Below are 20,748 nucleotides of genomic sequence, written 5' to 3'. Positions count from 1 at the left end.
TATGTCCCACCTTGTCACGTGCTAAAATCAAGTGTCTACCCCAGCTATACTGACCACAGTTACCTGCAAAGAAACAGGCATGCACAACCACCCATTCTACCTCCCACACAGCACATGTGCTCCCCAATATCCCAACTTTCACTCAGAAAATGTGCAAGCCCTTTTTAAGTAACAGCTTGGTGGAGAGGCAAGTGGTGGGAGTGCAAAGCAAATACAGTTTGAGTCTCAGGCCGCCAGCTTTTCAAGCATGCCCAGATATTTCTAGCTCTGTTTTTTCCTCTGGAGTCAAAGGTAAATGTGGCCAACTTGGTAGAATCACCGCAGCCTGCTGTGCTGAAAGATGTGTGAAAAGCAAAAGCTTTGTCAGCAGAAAAGAGGAAACAGACTGTCCTGAGCAGTCCCTGCTGGGGAAAGCAGTTTGGGTGAATGAGAGTTGCCTGCTGTTCAATGAAAACACAGTTTTAAGACGGTGATGCTTCCCCATCCTTTTTATTTGCTGAAGTTGCAACACTTCGTACTTATAAAACAGACCACAGTACAAAACAGCATGTAACGCAGACCAGGAACAAGTCCTGGTGATACCTCAGCATGTTTGAGTGCTTACTGTGTGATGGGCACAGCACTGAGCATTGTACACAAATCAGCTTGCTGGATCCTCACAATGGTGCTAAGAAGTACATTTTATAATTAACCCCATCTCATAAATGAGGAAACTAAGAGTTGGACGGGTTATGAACTTTGACCAAATTTGCAGCTAGTAATGGTAGGGCGGGGACTTGATTCCAGCTAAGTTCCATGTTTTTAATCACCATGCTAAAAATGTGTTAGTCAGGACACCTGGTTCCAGCCCTAGTACTGACACTCACCAGCTGAAAGGAGCATGAACGACTAATCTCATTACTCTGGGTCTCTGTCTTTTCATTTGTAAAATAGGAGAATTAATATCTGTTCTGTCTTACAGGGGTGTTAAGATCAAGCTGACATAAATGCATTTGAAAGTGCTAAGGAAAGTGTGAGAACACCAGAGAAACCCAAGGAAATGTATATAACATGATTATTATCATGCATAAAATCTTCACTAATTGATAATTTGGAAACTTCCCAGGGGAAAAAAAATCAATATTCACATATATGATCCATGTAAATTATTAGTTTGGGTGGGGAGGGTTTGCAGTAGTTAAATTTTGGTAAGAAAGAAGTAGTACTCACAGGTACTGTGTGGTTCTGATTATGTCATCTTAGCTAATCCTCACCATTTCATCCATCAGTTTTACTGCTCTCGGTCAGAGCAATAATTGTGCAATTGTATTTTCTGGTCCATTGAAGTTTAAGGATACTGTCAAGCCATGACAAGAGGAGTCAAGTATCAGGTTTATTGAATATATAATTTAACTATGTGGCCTGCATCCATTTAAAATCAGAAAAAGCAAACAGAGTTGTCTATGGACACTGGTTGGAGTGAATCATTGACTCACCCACATATCATCTTTTGAAGAAAACTAAATAAAAAAGGACTTCTTAAATCTCATATACAGGCATATGGGAAAGAAGCTAAGCCGAGTTTTCCTTTGTCTAAGGTGGGGTGCTGAGCAAGTTTCACGATAGTTGCCACTCCCAAGTTATCAAATCCTATCTGACGGAAGAGAAAGGAAAATGCATCCACATTTTAGCAGCATGTCCTCTCTCTTGTATTATCTCCTCTTGTTTCCTCTAGTTTAAGGGCAGAGCCTTACCTGGTTCACCTCTAATCCCATACTGCACCTAGAAGACAGCTCTGCATAGAATAGGTATAGGGTAAGTCATTAACAATTGAACAAGTTGAATGAATAATTTTCCAAGTAATGACAATTGTCCCTATTCCTCTATAGAACTAAATCTATTGACCTTTCCCAAAGCACCTTATGGTAGGCTCAGAGTCATTCTGAGATTCCGGTAAACCTTCAGATCAAGAGTGTAGCACTCCGGGGCCGGCCCCGTGGCTTAGCGGTTAAGTGCTCGCGCTCCGCTGCTGGCGGCCCAGGTTCGGATCCCAGGCGCGCACTGATGCACCGCTTCTCCAGCCACGCTGAGGCCGCGTCCCACATACAGCACCTAGAATGATGTGCAACTACAACATACAACTATCTACTGGGGCTTTGGGGGACAAAAAGGAGGAGGATTGGCAATAGATGTTAGCTCAGAGCCAGTCTTCCTCAGCAAAAAGAGGAGGATTAGCACGGATGTTAGCTCAGGGCTGATCTTCCTCACAAAAAAAAAAAAAAGAGTGTAGCACTCCAAGAATCTGTTAGAGCAGCCTGTGCTGCCTTAACTCATATAAGTATCAAGGCCCTATATTCTTGGATAATGTCACAATGGAATACAGATAACCGAAAGCAATCAGGGAACAAGAAGGCCAAGTTATAAAACATTGTGTCAGGAGAAGAGTTATATGGTGAAGAACAGCCACTCCCTTATCTTAATGCCAGCATTAAACGGCTTATTTAAAAGCAGGAGTGAAGCCGACTCCGCTGTCCATTGGTATGTATAGATTAATCTAAGATATTCAGAGAAGAAGTCAGTCTGGCTTGACTAGTATTTCCAATTCTGGAAAGCTAACATCTATACACAATCCCCTAATACATGGCGCAGAGGTCTAAGCTAAATTTCTCAGGCCACATACTATGCCACTGACCCTTCTCTGTCTAGTGCTGAGTTGAGTTGAGCCATTCCACACTCATCCTTCCTCTGTTAAGAATAGAGAATGCATTTGTGAGGCTGCTAAGTCAGTGACCAAAGGACAGAGTTGAAAACACCCAGACCATATATGAACCAAGCCCTCAGTCTTACTTTTGTCATGTTCTAGTCACCTGAACTAGCCAGTCTGTGTTCAGAAATGTCCTCTGAACCCAGGTGCCATCCTAAACATGGAGTGTTCTGCAATTGCAGAGGGAAGGTAATATGGACAGACAATCCAGGATATCCATCCAAAGATAATTAACGTTGGACTTGAATTACTGGAGCTAGCTATTAGCATTACTGTGTTCTCCTGCCACCAGCTGAAATTTGCTTTACAAGACGCCTGCTTGAAACCTTTCAATGATTTCCCATTGCCCTTAGAACAAAGTCCCAATATTCTTAGCACAAACTACAAAGTTCTCTATAATCTGGACCCTGCCTCTCTCTCCTGCTTCGTCTCTTGTCCCTCCCACTCCCATTTTTCCCCTTCCTACCGCCTACCTCCACCACCACAACGACACCAGACTTTTGTCTCTCCTGGCCTTCAAACAGCTCTTCTCTCTCCCTCATACACAACCCCCAACTCTCTCTTGCTTGGCCAACTCCTGTTCAGGTTTCAGCCTGAATTTAGATGTCCCTTCCTGAGGCTGACCTTCCCCGACCCCCATTTAAGTGCCATCATAACAACCTGTCCTCTCCCTCTCATAGGAGCCAATACACATTGTCAATGTCCTCACACATTTGTCCAGGCCACACCATAAGCCTAAAGCGGACAGGAAGCTCTTGATGTCTTCCTCTTCTCTGTTTCCCTAGTGCCTAGCATAATGTCTTGCACTATATAGACCCTACATAAATATTTTATTTATTTATTTTATACTTACCTGAGATGTGCAGGTCAGTTTTGTCCCAAATTGGCACTGCTTTATAGGCAAGGAAGTAGGAAGAATGATTGCATCTCCATTCACTGGTACAGCAGAGATTTGCATTCATGCAGTCAGACAAGCCTCTTGCATTTTTTAATCCCTTAAAATCCATTCTATGACCCCTCTATTGCACAGTGGATACTTGGTGCCTGCCGTGTCCCGTCTTTGTCCTCCCCAAGTTCATGTATTGGTAGGTGTTGAAATCCTAATTCCATCCATATGAACATCACGCCCTAACATTTAGGATGAAAGTGCTTAATCAAAAGGCGTATTAATTATTCTGCCCGTGCAGTACAGGGCCTCTAACCAGATGCGGGAGGCTGAGGGTGACTTGGGAGTGATCCTCCTGTGATTTTACATTAATCTGCAAGCTCCCAACAAACCTGAGTGCATCACCTGTGCTCTGCACAAGATAAATTGAGGGCCGGTCACGTACCACAGAGTAGAGAAAACATCATTATTCTAGTCATTATTCCAAACAGCAAATGCTGTTGCTTAGCAAGGCATGAATGTCCTAGTGCTACCAGTTATCTTTCTTCTCCCCTTTCTTGCCTGATTTCAAATTAGCTGTACTCAGTGCAACTTAAAAGAAATCACAGAAAAAAATCCTGCGTGTTGGTGTTTCTCGACCCCGGGGACAGCCCTCCTTTTGGGTTATGATCAGTTGTGAGAGGTGCTACATGTACTTTTTTAGTCATATTATTGTGTTGAGAACACAGTCTCTGGGTCACAAAAACTTAGTTTGGATCCCAACTCTATCACTTACTGCCAGGGAAACACCTATACAAGTCCCTTTCTTTCTCAGAGTCTATTTCCTCATCTAGGAAATGGTGATCACACTAGTAGACATTTTACAATGCCGTTGTTAGAGTTAAGTGAGGTCATACATGTAAAAGACATAATACAGAGCCAGGCACATAGAAAAGATAAGTATAATTGTCCCTGCCTCACGAGGTTATTGTGATGCTTAAATGGTAATAATCTCCCTGAAGTGTTTGCCATTATGCCCAGTACATACTAAATACTCAATAAATGGAATCTATCATTACTATTAACTAAAAATGGTTATATTACCCAAGTTTGCAGGGGAACGCTTTTTTAAAGGAGTGAACTAAGGTAGTTCCCATACAACGTCACCCCTGCTTATCTGCATTCTAGTATACTTTCTTCGTGGGAAAGAACGGGGTGGAGTGCCAGCTCAGAAGCCAGGAATACTGCAAAGCCTTGGTAGACCCGTGAGAGGAGTATACCTCATGTGTGAACTTCTCCTCCCAAGTGTCATCACAGATAAAATGTTGTGACCCCATGAATCAGTCCGCCATGATCACGCAATACATCTTCTGTGCTCTTGGGACCTGAAGAGATGCCAGGCTCATCCAGAGATTTCTGAGCCCATCATTCCAGACTTTCAATAACCCTTCCTTAGAACTCTGATGGAGGAGAAGGGAAAAATGAGATTTGACCCACAAAAGCAGATTTCTTATAAGCAAAATCATAGTGAAAAAAATGCAGGAGACAGAGAGTAGACAGAAGCCAAACCCACAGTGCTCATCCAATGTCCTCATCTTTGCTTCTGCTGATCCCTTTGCCAGGAATGCACTTTGTCACTGTACCCTGCATGCCCACCCCCAAATCCCCACCTGTATAAATCCTGCTTTCTGCACAAAACTTCCCCCATCAGTGCAGTTCACCATAACCTGCCCTGCCCCGCCCACTCCATATTCATTAATGGCGTTGCTGAAGAGCCCTTAACGCAGGGCCTCACACGGAGTTTCATATCCCCCGACAATTCACTTGCTGACCACTTGATTTGATCACATACCAGCTCATTTTATTATTTAATTATTCCCTTCTTTCCTCAAGAGGAATATAAGCTCCCTGTGGGCATGCGCCGTGTCTTATGCTTCTCCTCCATCCCCCATCAGTCCCCTTATAGCCCACATTACTGAGCACGTGATAGGTCAGACTCATCACATTTTAGAAAAGGAAAGAAAGATGACTAAATCCAACCCGCTAATATTAGTGATGAGAAATCTCAGGCCCAGAGGACTTAAAGAACTGGTTCAAGTTCAAATATACACATGGTTACAGAGCCAAGACTGTAACCATAACCTTCTGAGCCACTACCCAGTGTTTCTCAATAATGCTTGTTGTCTCTAATTTCAAGGACAGAAACTACGACAAAGAAAGAGAGAGAGGAGGAACTAAATATAAAATACACACACACACGCTATTCAGTGAAAGTCATTGGTTATCGTAAAGGATAAATAGTCCTAGGGTCCAATTTGGCTTGGCATCAGGTTAATGCCATGAATGTCTGGTGAGTCATTACCCACAACTGGGTAATTGTGGCCAAGGAAATGAAGATACAGCTTGGAGCCAGGAATACCATGGAAACATACAGATCCAGCTACATGACCATTCGTTGTCACCAGCAAACAGCTCTACCCTTGGTTGGTTAAACTTGGCCTCTCCCTGATGTCACGGTGCTGGGAAAGGAGAGTAAAACAGTTTACTATTTGACGTGTGATGTTTCTGTGAAAACAGTTCTTCCCAAGCTTGGGGAACACAGAGACTTATATTGTTCTTCAGAACAATGCCATTACTTCCAGCCTTCAGGCTCTGGTGGCTGGGATGTTTTATACATCAGCAAGCATTAGAAAGAGACTGATGTCGAGTTGACTTTCTCCTCTTCATGCATCTTTGGTTAACATCTGCTGACAGAGCATATACCCATGAAAAGAGAGTCATAAAACTCAGCTCTAATTTTGCAGGAGATACTAAAATGTATCTTTTGGGGCAATACAGAACCTAGTCTTAATGATGTTTACATAGGAACATAAATAGTAAGATTTGGCTTTTCTATATCACTTTGAGAAAGCATAATACTTTATACTCCATTTTATTAGCTATTCCTTGTGGGCATCTATTACATAATAATAAGGCACACCAGGCAAACTTTACAACAGCCCAATCGTGGCCTCCTTATTCAGTTGCAACCTAACTACACAATGTCACTGCCATTTCCTCAAATCCCTAGTAATTGACTCAGATTCTCCTCCGATGACTAGGCTACTCCCTGAATGAAAACAAGCTTTGAAGATAAATTAATTTTTTCAGGTCACTGGGGTACCTGAGTAATTTTCTTTGAAGTGTGGTAGCAAATGAGTAACAAGGAAGATATTGTTTCTGCCATACCGGCAGCCACCAACTTCCATCACTACCATTTGCTGAATGGTACAATGTGCCAGGCTTTATCTTATTTACCCTCACTATCTTACCCTATGAAGGAGGGATTTTTCCCATGATGTAAGTAAGGAAACTGAAGCTCAGAGATGTTAAGGAACTGTCCAAAATGGCTCAGTCCTTGATCCAGAATTCAGACCCAGGTCTGTCTGAACCTAGAACCTGAGATGCTAATTGCTACTCCACACACACCCTCTCTCCAGCTGCCCAGGGTCACAGAAGGTTGGTGTTGCTGTAAGCCATCCTGTACAGCTCAACTCCCAACAGGCTCCTACCCAACAAAGAACACCGTAAGCCAATACACTAACAACGAAGTAGCAGAAAGAGAAATGAAGAATACCGTCCAATTTACAATTGCAACAAAAAAAAAAATACCTAGGAGTAAACTTAACCAAAGAGATGAAAGATCTGTACACCGAAAACTATAAAACATTGCTGAAAGATATTGAAGAAGACACAAAGAAATGGAAAGATATTCCGTGCTCTTGGATTGGAAGAATTAACATAGTTAAGATGTCCATACTTCCTAAAGCCATCTATAGATTCAATGCAATCCCTATCAAAGTTCCAACAACATTTTTCACAGAAATAGAACAAAGAATCCTAAAATTTATATGGAACAACAAAAGACCCCGATTAGCTAAAGGAATCCTGAGAAAAAAGAACAAAGCTGGAGATATCACACTCCCTGATTTCAAAATATACTACAAAGCTGTAGTAACCAAAACAGCATGGTACTGGCACAAAAACAGACACACATATCAATGGAATAGAATCGAAAGCCCAGAAATAAACCCACACATCTATGGACAGCTAATCTTTGACAAAGGAGCCAAGAACATACAATGGAGAAAAGAAAGTCTCTTCAACAAACGGTGTTGGGAAAACTGGATAGCCACATGCAAAAAAATGAAAGTAGACCCTTACCTTACACCATACACAAAAATTAGCTCCAAATGGATTAAAGACTTGAAGGTAAGACCTGAAACTATGAAACTTCTAGAAGAAAACATAGGCAGTACGCTCTTCGACATCGGTCTTACCAACATATTTTCAAGCACCATGTCTGACAGGGCAAGAGAAACAATAGAAAAAATAAACAAATGGGACTATATCAAACTAAAAAGCTTCTGCACAGCAAAAGAAACCATCAACAAAATGAAAAGACAACCTAACAATTGGGAGAAGATATTTGCAAACCATACATCGGATAAGGGCTTAATCTCCAAAATAGATAAAGAACTCATGCATCTCAACAACAAAAAAAACTACCAACCCAATTAAAAAATGGGCAAAAGACCTGAACAGACATTTCTCCAAAGAAGATATACAGATGGCCAACAGACACATGAAAAGATGTTCAACATCATTAACTATCAGGGAAATGCAAATCAAAACCACAATGAGATATCACCTCACGCCCGTCAGAGTGGCTATAATTAACAAGACAGGAAACAACATATGTTGGAGAGGATGTGGAGAGAAGGGAACTCTCATACACTGCTGGTGGGAGTGCAAACTGGTGCAGCCACTATGGAAAACAGTATGGAGATTCCTCAAAAAATTAAGGATAGAACTACCATATGATCCAGCTATTCCACTGCTGGGTATTTATCCAAAGAACTTGAAAACACCAGTGCGTAAAGATACATACACCCCTGTGTTCATTGCAGCGTTATTCACAATAGCCAAGACTTGGAAGCAACCTAAGTGCCCAACAAGGGACGAATGGATAAAGAAGCTGTGGTATATATACACAATGGAATACTACTCAGCCATAAGAAACGATGAAATCCAGCCATTTGTGACAACATGAATGGACATTGAGGGTATTATGCAAAGTGAAGTAAGTCAGAGGGAGAAGGTCAAATACCATATGATTTCCTTCATTAAGTAGTAGATAGTAACAACAATAAGCAAACACACAGAGACAGAGATGGGATTGGTGGTTGCTGGGGGGGAGAGGGGGAGGGAGGAGGGCGAGGGGGATGGTTTGGCACATGTGTGTGGTGATGGGTTGTAATTGGTATTTGAGTGGTGAACATGATGTAATCTGTGCAGAAATAGAAGTATAATGATGTACACCTGAAATTTATACAATGTTATAAACCAATGTTACTGCAATAAACAAAAAATTTTACAAAAAAGAACACTGTAAGCCAAAAGCCCTGCCTTTGCTTCCCCACAAGGAAAACTCCTATTCCCTCAAATGTATTCAACCTAACTGCTCTTGCCCTAATTCATACTAAAGTATGGATGATTTAATAGACCCTTAATCTACCCAGAGACTGCCATTCTTATATTTATACTCATATTTATAGATAGGGGGTTATTATCCCAAATTAATCTCTAACTGATAGGATTTTAAGTAGTGCAATAAAGTGGCATTAAAATAATTCAGGGAGTGAGGGTATATGTGTGTTGAAAATAGACTGACTAGGCAGGTGACCACATGGCAGCCAGTCCTGCCTCATGCTCTCTGGAAGCGCTTCCTCTTTCTCACATTTCACACCTTTGCCCAATCTTGAACTCCTGGATTCTCCAAAAATAAAAAGAATGATTCCTTCCCCTCCTCCCTTGCAAGGCCACCCCAGCAGGAGCCAGGTACAGAGAGGAAATGGAGTCCTGTGATAACTGTAATACATGGACTATTTCAAATCTACATACTTGTGTTTCAGGGGATGCCTGTCATTTTTAAGATAATAGTCATTTTCTCCTGATCATAAATGTAATATATGCTCATTGTAAAACATTTGCAAAATATAGAAAATAAGAAAATAAAAGCCATCTATAATCTTGCATCCAGTTTATTACCACATCAACTGTTGGTTATATTTTCTTCGAGAGAGAGAGAGAGAGAGGATGAGCGAATGAACTGTGGAAGGCTGTATAAAAAAAAAAATTGGCATTTTTTGCATGAAATACCTACTGCAGAAACAGCTTAGAATTCTGTTTTTATGCCTAGCATTATATTACAAGTATTTCCTCTTATCCTTTAAAAAAATCTGCAAAAGCTTAGTTTTCAACGGTTGCATAATCTTATTGTCGTGTCTTTCCTTTACTGTTGAGCATTGAGGTTGCTACCCACTTTTTCCTCTTTACAACCATGCTCTGGCAAATGTCCTTGTGTTTAAATCTTTATCCCCATCTCTGATTACTCCCTTTGAAAAGAGAGTAACAGATACTAAATTACTCCATCCAAGGTGAATTTTAATCTTAATATTTTTGACACATATTCCCAAAATATAAAGATTAAAGGTTAAAAGATTGCAATTTACATGAAAAGTACCTGAATATGTGCAGACAACCCACCATCAGAATCACGGAATATGATAATTTTTCTTTGTCATCATAACAGACAAAAATCACATCATTCCTTTTGTTTTCCATAAAATTTATTTCTAGTAAGACTGAATCTTTTTACAAATTCAAAGAGTCTGTATTTACTCTTATGGGAATTTCCTGTCCATGTCTCTTGCTGTCCTATTAATCGAGATGTTAGTGTTTTCTTGGCTTATTTTATGAGCTTTATATGCATTGCCGTACTTATTGTAGACATTTTTCTAATGTTTTCCTTTGTGATTTCTTTCATTGCTTGTATATTATGAAGTTCTTTCCCATACTGACATTATACACTTATTTATCTATGTTTCCTGCTAGTATTTTATGGTTTCATTTTTTATGTTAAAATTTTTAATCCACTTGTAAGGTAGTTTTTTGTAGTGTGATATAAAGATATAACAGTTTTTGCTCAAATAATAGATTTATCTAACACTACTTTTTGAATGGCCCATCAGCTCCTCATTGGTTTTCTGTGTGTGTGTGTGTGTGTGTGTGTGTGTGAGGAAGATCAGCCCTGAGCTAACATCCATGCCAATCCTCCTCCACGTTATGTGGGACGCCGCCACAGCATGGCCTGACAAGCAGTGAGTCAGTGCGCACCTGGGATCCGAACCCGTGCTGTCAGCAGTGGAGCCCGGGATCCGAACCCGTGCTGTCAGCAGTGGAGTGCGCACACTTAACTGCTACGCCACGGGGGTGGCCCTCCTCATTGGTTTGAGGTACATTGTTTAATATATATGAAATTCTTATAGGTACGACATGAATTATGTACTAGGATTACGGAGGGAGTTTTGAATCACACTTACACTCTCAAACTCTACAGAATATCAGACGGTTTACTCTTATCGCTCTGGTCTCTGTTCTGCAAGTCACTTCCACAAGAGGTCTTTTCTGACCATCCATTGAGGATCATCCCTCAGGTACTCAGGTATCTTCTATTCTCTCACACTATTTTATTTTCTTCATAGTATTTATCATAATCTAATATTTGCTTATTTCTTTATGTGTTTGCTTATTCATTATTCCCGCTGCTAATATGGAGACTCAAGAAGAGCTGGGGCCTTGTCTATTTTGGTCACTGCTATATTCTCGGAGCCTAGAACATGGTAAATAATCAATAAATATCAATTAAAAAATAAATAATTTCAGGAATTTCATCAATATGTCAGTCTACAGTTGAATTGGTACTAGTCTTCCTAAATTCTTGCAACTCTAAAAGACATCTTAGTTTTGTTAGGCAAATTCTCCTCATTCTATTGTTTTTCAAAATTACCTTTGTTTATTCTTCCAGATAATCTTTCGAATCAGTTTGTCAGATTCCTTGCCTTACCTGTACCCCACTTTATACCTCCACCCTGAGGAAAACACTGACATTAAATTAAACCATGAATACATCAAGGAAGAATTGACACTGTTTGGGATGATGAGAATACTGAATTGTTCAGGGTTCTCATAAGACCATAGAAAAACACCTGATGCCCAAGCTCACAGAAACATGGACTCTTAAATCTTACATGATCAACTTGCTTCTTTTCCAAATAAGAATTTGAGACCCACATTGATTTGGCCATAACATCAGAGCTAGCACTGGCTCTGTCCAAAAAAAGAAAAAAAAACAAAACTTATAAACAAATGTCTGTATTAAAATATAGGGATGAAAATAACAAAGCAAAATTTCAAATATTTTCCTACAGTGGAGAAGAGACCATTGCATAGTACAGAGAAGGAAGTAGAAATTCAGCAATTCCCAGGTGAAGTGGACTGTGGAGAGTAATCATCTATGTAATTTGAATGCTGAAATGAAATTAGTATGCTCATGGCAGCACCATGGCATTGATTTCAGGGCACTTGAGCTGACAAAGTGCTCAGGCCTCACTGATTACTCAAAAGCTCTTGAGAATTTTTTTCCAGAGAAAAATCACAAATATCATGAACTAAATCAAAGTCTCCACGGTAGAAGAGCTAAACCTACTGAGCCTCCTCCATGAAAGACCCTCCCAGGAAACCCATTCCTTACAGGGGTATTTGGCTAAACCACATTAATAATGATCACATGAGCATCTTACTCCCACACTCAAAACCTTTCCCTCTGAAAGCCCAAACTTCCTCAGCTTGACATGAAAGACCATTTGGTATTGAACATCATTGTGCTATGGTCTAGATCTACCATACCAGTCTCATTGCTTCATACACATACCTCACCTCTACATGATCCTACGTTCTGTATACTGCAATCTGAATGTGCTCAGAGAGGGAAATTTCTCCAGAGGCAACAATTGTATCTGGAGAAACGCACATTTGAGCTAGTGCAAAAGTGGTTCATACATTAAATGCAGCATGATTTATAATAGTAAAACACTGGAAACAACCATATTGCCCATCAGTGGAGGACTTGTTAAATCCAATATGGAGTACTACACAGCTGTATAAAAGGAATGGGGACTCTCTGTATAAACTATTATGGAGTGACTGCCATATAAAATGTGAAGTGAGGGGCCGGCCCCGTGGCTTAGTGGTTAAGTGCGGGTGCTCCGCTACTGGCAGCCCAGGTTCGGATCCCAGGTGCGCACCGACGCACCGCTTGTCCGGCCATGCTGAGGCAGCATTCCACATACAGCAACTAGAAGGTTGTGCATCTATGACATACAACTATCTACTGGGGCCTTGGGGAAAAAAGGGAGGAGGATTGGCAACAGATGTTAGCTCAGGGCCAGTCTTCAGCAAAAAGAGGAGGATTGGCATGGATGTCAGCTCAGGGCTGATCTTCCTCACAAAAAAAACAAATAAATAAATAAAAATTAAAAAATGCTTTAAAATGTGAAGTGAAAAAAGCAAGTTGGAGACAAATATGTAAAGTCTACTACTGTTCATCTGAGAAAGAGGAAACATAAATATGTCTATACCATTACTATATTTTTAAAACATTGAAAAATCAAACCATAAAAACTTTTAAATTTGTTCTTATAAAAAGAGGAAGTAAATAGGCTTGAGGGATATGAATTACAGCCAGATTTAACTACCTTGTTTTATAGCTTTAACATTGAAAACATATACTTGGATAATTATAAAATTTAATATAAAAATGCAACCTCTAAATATTGACAGCAAAATGAAACAAATTAAGCTAACTGTTTTGAGTTGTGGCATAACAGAGAAGATAATTATTCCGACTGGTCTATACAAACCAATAATTTGTCTATAACTTCCAAGTGGGATATACCCTAAGAAAAAAAAGACTTGAAAACGAATTTATTTTTAGTAATCCTGTTGTTGGCAGTAGTGCTGGTAATCTTATTCTGAGACTATTGTGAATATATTGCATAATTAAGCAGAAAGTAATTATGTTGGTGTTACTGAGAACTGAGACATCCAGCATGGGACAAAGGAAATGGAAATAAGATTGATAATGTAAAGTTAAAAGCCTATAGTTCTAAATATGGATCAGAAGCATCAGTATAATTCATGATGTAGTTTATCTTTTAAAAAGTTATATTCCTAGCTTTGTCTATTGAAAATACAGAAACAAGGATGGAATTGATAGCAAAGAACACCCCCAATATCCAAATTGTGGTCTCTAAACACCATTTACTATTTAAGGGAATTAGAACTCCTTGGAGAAATGGCTAAATACAAGCCTGTGGTAGGAAATCTCTAAGATGAGCCAGGAACATCTTGTCATCAAAGAACCTATGAAAGGGCCGGCCCCATGGCTTAGCGGTTAAGTGCACGCGCTCCACTACTGGTGGCCCAGGTTCGGATCCCGGGTGCGCACCGACGCACCGCTTCTCCGGCCATGCTGAGGCCGCATCCCACATACAGCAACTAGAAGGATGTGCAGCTATGACATACAACTATCTACTGGGGCTTTGGGGAAAAAAAGGAGGAGGATTGGCAATAGATGTTAGCTCAGAGCTGGTCTTCCTCAGCAAAAAAAGAGGAGGATTAGCATGGATGTTAGCTCAGGGCTGATCTTCCTCACAAAAAAAATAAAATTAAATTGAATTAAAAAAAAAAAAGAACCTATGAAAAACTTTAAAGGTCATTTCAAGAGGACTCAGGAGCCAATTCAAACAGACATCCATTGGCCAAAGTTGGTGCAATTTGATTTATAATTACAATAAGTTAAAACATGTAGTAATTTTAATCTACGAATTTATAATGAAACTAAAAAAGAAAATCATAGTCCATTTTTGGATGCTAAGAGACCAACTCATTAGACTGATAACTAAAAAGAAAAAGAAGAATAAAAATTATAGGGAGAGGAGGAAAGGCAGGAAGAAATTATGTTTCTTGCCTTTACCATATGAACTGTACTTCAGAGTAATCAAATAGTTAAACAACTTGAGTTGGAATCAGCAAAATTCAAAATATGGAAACTTTATAGGAAAAAACATCTTACTTCCTCAACAAAAATATTATAAGAAAAAAAGAGGTGGCAGATGAACTCACTGATTAAAACAGACTTGAAACATGTCATCTAATTATAACTTATGACCTTATTTGGATCTGGCTCAAACTAGAAAACAAAATGAGACAGTCTGGGAAACTTGAATACTCCAATATTAAGAAATTACTGTTAAATATTTTAGATTTAATAATGGTGTTGTGATCATATTTTTTAAGGAAACCTTATCTTTTGGATATAATACTGTAATATTTATGAATGAAATGATATGATACATGAGATTTGCTTTAAAATAATTGGGAGTGTTGATTAGTGAGTAGGGTATAGATAAACCAAGATTACCAGTGAGTTTCTAATTTTTAAATCTGGGTGATGGAGACATAAAATTTACCATGATCTTCTCTCTACTTTTGTATATGTTTGAAATTTTCCATAATAAAAGTTAAATATATAAATTAATAATTTCCAAAAAAATTGAACGAGTGTATAGTTCCACAAATAGAGCATGGGTATGCCCATTTCCCCAAATCTATACTAACAATGAATTTATCTTTTTTTGTCTGTATCAACTGATAAACAGTATTATGTGTTTTATTTTGAGTCAATCAGTATGTATCTAGTCCATGATGTATTAATAATAAATAACATTAATATTTTTATTACTAATTATAGAAATGTGGCTTACATTTGATTGTTTTTCTGATCCCAAGCTTCTTTGAAGAATTGTGCTCACTTCAAAAAATGTATGAAAAGGAATTATTCTGTAACATTCATATAGAGAGAGAGAGAGAAAGAGAGAGATTACACTTAAACGAATAGGAAGAAAGTCCATAAGGATATGCACCAAAATATTAAAAGTGATTGTCTCTAGGTGATAGAAATGTGAGTAATTTGAGTTTTCGCTTATTATATTTTCTAATTTTTAAACAATAAACATATATTAGTTTAACAAGTAGTAACATTTAAGAAGAGTCATAATAGATACACATGCACATACAAGTTCAAAACCAGAGTCAGTAAATGGCACATCACATGTCAGCCATGTTACTCACTGTCACTTACCCTGCACCATTTATTCCTTGGGCACAGCCTTACTAGACAGGTTAATTGATAGTGACACCAAGAGAGAAAGTAGTCTTTTAAGTCTTTGTGTTCAAAGGGAACAGGTAAATGTGGATCGTAGGTTGGAAGCAGCAAATTAAAGAGTTGGAAGTCATCACAGACAATAGAAATCAAATTGCAGAAGCTGGCGGAGTTCCATCTTGGCCAAGTCCATAATTCATCCCTCTACCCATAAATTCAACAAACTCTCACTTAACACCTCAATGTGCCAGGATTATAACGTACAACACACCTTGGCCCTTAATAAGCTTACAGTCTAGAAGAAAAACAAGACTTCAGATTATTGAACTCTGCTTGGATTTTCAGGGTTTACAAGTTACTGACCCAGCCCCTCTAGTATAGACCATTTGTAAATCAGATTCATCTAATGTCTCTGCCCTCCCTAGAAAATGGCATCGTCAAAGTTGTGCTCTTCTTTCAGGATAATCAAAGTAATAGTAATTTGTATCTGAATACAGTAATTTGTATCTGAATACTTTTTTCCTCCCCCATTTTCTAATGCTTATACATCTACTTCCTCAATTTATGTCCATCATTTCCCCGGGTTATTCAGTATGCCAAAAAGATTTAATTCAGTTAAACGAAGCTGATAGTTACCCTTTCCAAGTACTCTTTCCCTCACTATCTATTCAAAAGTCTATTTGGGCTCTGAGGAAAACAGAAGAAAGAAAAAGAGAACAGGAAAAGAAGGAAAGAAGAAATGGAAGGAGGGAGGGAGAGAGAAAGCTCACACATTGAAATATTAAAGAGATTACAAATATAATTCCCCTTGTCTGAATTAATTACCTAACCTATTTAGGTGGCTCTGACTTTCCTCTTCGGTTAGGTTTATCTGAAGGAGGGTTATTAGCACACAATGAAAAAGGTAACACAGTTTTACCTCTGTTTTACAGATAGAAAGCATAAAGGACATACTGTCAGCCCTCTATATCTGCAGGCTCCACATTGGGGATTCAACCAACCGCAGATCGAAAGGCCTACTATGGTTACATCTGTACTGAACATGTAGCCTTTTTTTCTTGTCAGTACAGTATAACAACTATTTACATAGCATTTACATTGTATTAGGTATTATAAGTAATCTAGAGGTGATTTAAAGTATACGGGAGGATGTGCATTTGTTATATGTAAATACTACGCCATTTTATATAAGGGACTTCAGCATCCACAGATTTTGGTACCTCCGGATTTCTGGAACCAACCCGTCATGGATACTGAGGGACGACTGTACTAACTACAGTTGGCATTTATCCTGGAAGCAGGGCCTCAGAACCACAGTTTAGGGGTAGTTCCACCAGACCAAAAATCAGCTGAAACATTGAGAAATTCTTGTTCTTCTACCTCTGAAACCCAATTCTTCTCATTCGAAAATGAAATTATTGCTCTTGTTCCTGTTCAAACTCTAAAATCAAGTCTTCTTGCCTATAATAAGTCACTAACTATTCAGAAGGATCAACAAATGCAGAGCACTTTCTCTGGACAACACCTGGGACTTCTTGTAAGGACCTCAAGACAGCCAGAACCTAAACATCAGAATTAGTGTATGATATAAAGTCCTGACTTTAAGAGAAGTTTTCAAAATACAGATTCAAAGAAAATATAGAGTATGTAGAGTACATTGCACTGAACAACTTATGAATTTGTTTGTCCATCTTGAGTGTAGTTTGAGAAGAGGAATAAAAATGTTTCAGGCTAGAAAAGCTACTCATTGGTGGCCTGCCCTGGGTTGAGCCCTAACATTTCTTCCTTCAGTGATTAGTCATTTGTCAACTGTTCTGTAGTCCATTGAGAAGATAGATGGCAAGCACTAAATGCAAATTAAGGGCTCCATATGGTCAAAAAGTACTACATAGCAGAAAACATAAGCACATTAGAAGAGTTAACCTTGCTGAACATAATTAGGAACTGTTACTACAACAAGCCCAAATATTGATATGAAAATTAAATAGCTGAATTTTGATCAAAGATTTCTAGGTCTAAGAAAATTCACGGCAACATTTTATTAACTTACAAGGCTCCTATAAATAACTTGCTCCTATAAATAACTTTTAAATAGACACATTAGCCTATGTATTAGCAATTGAATATAATAACTCTACCATTTAGTACCAAAATATTGATTTTCATTTATTCTCCTTAGAAAAGGCAGTAGTCAGTCTTACATATATATAGATTTCAAGCCATGTCTAGTTGTAGCTACACCACTTAACTGATGTGGATGTTTGCCACTGTTTGATGATAGATGCACACTGAACTAATTCATTGGCATGAATTCTCACAGGAGTGTCAAGATTTTCACATGGTAGAAAAAAATGTTTGGAATAATATAAACTTCAAGATCAGGATGTACTAGGTTGAGCAATATGAATCTGCCAATATTTGACCTTTTTTTACCTATGAGCAAGGCAATTTCATACACTTCAAATAAACTTATGGCATGCAACGTGCCACTTCCTCAGTCTTCTCTGGGCAAATATCGTGATTAATGGTATTCTTCTTGCTGAGCCAAGAAGCAAGTTGCTTCTTGCTGAGCAACTCTGTGCTCACGGTATCCAATATCAACCAACCACTATCAGAAGAGGAGATTAAATTTATCTGACATACCAGATCTAGATCCTTCTTTTAACATACTGTTCCTACAAGATTTATTTATTAATTTGTTCATTTATTCATTCAGCAATTACTTTTTGAGTATCTACCGTATTGATAGCACTGAGTAAGGAGCTAGGGGGAATACAGAAGAGTCTATACATCGAGATTTATAAGCTACTTTTATGTGCAGATTATATACACAAGAAAATTTATGTATCAAAACAGATAATAAGCATATGATGTTATTGGGGAAAATAAAGGGATATTTGGATTTGGGGACAATAAGGAGGAAGGAATAATCTCATGTGCTAGATTAATCTGGAAGACTTCATTAAAAGTTGAGTCTTTGGATTTCAATAGACAGAGTGAAAGATGGATAGCATATGAGTTGGAAGGAATCGTGTGACCAAGTGGGAACGGACAGGATATATTTGAAGGAAGCAAAGGGTGGTGGGAGAAGAGAGGTCTGTAAGTGTGAGTGAAGTAGAAACTTTACTAAGGGAGAATGAGGAGCAAGGTTGAAGAAGAAAGCTGAAATGATAGTGGAGGAAGCAGTCTAATGAATATTTTATAATATTCTCTAAATAATCAAATCTTGTTGAATGCTTTGAGCAGAGGCATGACAGAATAAAATGTTCTAGAAAAACTGGTCTGGCATGCATATTTAGGATGAATTGCAAGTGGAGACAATCAGAAGCCAGCAAAGAGATACCTTCTCTGCCATGACAAAGAATGGAGATAGCTAAAATATGTGAATGAAATTGCACAAAAAAAGCGTAAAGGGAGATTCCTCAGGAAGTGAAATGAAAGAATGAGTAACTCCGGTATGAATTTGGATTCATTTCACCAAACACTAATGCAGCATTCCACACTGTTGTGGCACTTCAGGACCTCATTTATTCAACAAACATTTAACAAGCACCCTGTGTTCAACATAATCTAGGCTCTGGGGATGCAAGGATGAACTAAGCAGACACAATCTATTGTCTTAAATGGCTACATTCTAGTGAGAAAGATACACAGTAAAGAAAAAAAAGAACAAATAAACATATAATTGCAACCTGTGATAAATGTAATGAAGGAAACAAACTGAGTGAAATGATAGAAAATAACATAGGGATCTTCTTCATGAGAAAGGTAAGAAAGAGTTCACTAAAGATGACTGTTAATGCTAAAACCTGAAAGAATTATTAGAACCCTAGTTCTACAATAGCAAATATATTGCAACTATAGATTTCAAAGGCAACATAATTTCCCTTCCTTGTCCTTTTCCTCTTCTAGCTCTGTGTCAAAGCTTGATTCAGCCTATATAGGTTGCTACCCTTTCCAGCTAATGATGAACCTAAATAGTGACAGGACAGAAAGTGCAGCTGAGGCGGTCACTAACTTACTAGCAGGGAATCAACACGGAGATAGTAATTGCTGCCATAAATCCAAACCTTAGTAGCAAATATTTATCGGCAGGAAGTCATATTTCCACCTCTGACGGTTCTATTACCACACAGCCATTCAAAGCTGAAAGCCACTTTTAGCAGCCATTTAGCAAAGTCTAGAAAGATAAAGTATGTTGTTATATTCTTAAAATTCTACAGAATTCACACATCTGGTTAAATCAGCAGAAAGAAAACTCTTTTGTTGTGTTCACTCAATCTCTGGTTAACCGACCCCAAGGCCTTAGAAGACTCCGTTTTTCCATGTTTTTTCCTGATTCTTCTCTTTTAAGGCTTTTGGAATCCATGAAGGTCTCAACTTCGTATCTTGACCAATAGCCCTGATGACTACTGGGGCAATTCCCATGGTCACTCCATTCTCAGCACTGGAATTTTTCTGTCTTATGCTTATGATACTGCAAATATTTTATGCAAGATATTCGAGTGTATGCCTAATCCTATCATATAGACTGTAAACTCCTTGAAGACATATTTTATGAATCTTATGTCCCCCATAGCACTTAATATGTGCTCAGTAAATACATGGGAAATAAAATGAATGAGCAAATGAGTGGTTGATAAATGAATTTCAGAGAAGAACACTTAAAATATCTCTCACAGGCAAAAACAAAACAGGCATTTTCTAGATCAGTAGTTTCTAAACCTGGTTGTACATTAGAATCATTTGGTAGCTTATTCAAAATGCATATTTCCTGGGCCTCACTTTCCTAGTCCTCCAATACCCAATAATCTGAATGAGCAGATCTGGGTTAGGTTTAAGGAATTTGTGTTTAAAAAATCCTCCCTGGTATTTTTAATGTGCAGTAGGTTTAAAATCTACTGATCTAGCAATCAACTTCAACTAAAAAAGATAAATAAAAATAAAGCACCAGTGGAATGTGGTCCTATTTTGAACAAGTTCAGGTGCTCACAAAGAAGCATATTCTACGTGTTGTCACCTGTGACATTTATA

Source organism: Ceratotherium simum, chromosome 4 (assembly GCF_057802395.1).
Source record: "Ceratotherium simum simum isolate JZ-2026a chromosome 4, ASM5780239v1, whole genome shotgun sequence".
Lineage (NCBI taxonomy): Eukaryota > Metazoa > Chordata > Mammalia > Perissodactyla > Rhinocerotidae > Ceratotherium > Ceratotherium simum.
This window is presented reverse-complemented; position numbering follows the sequence as displayed.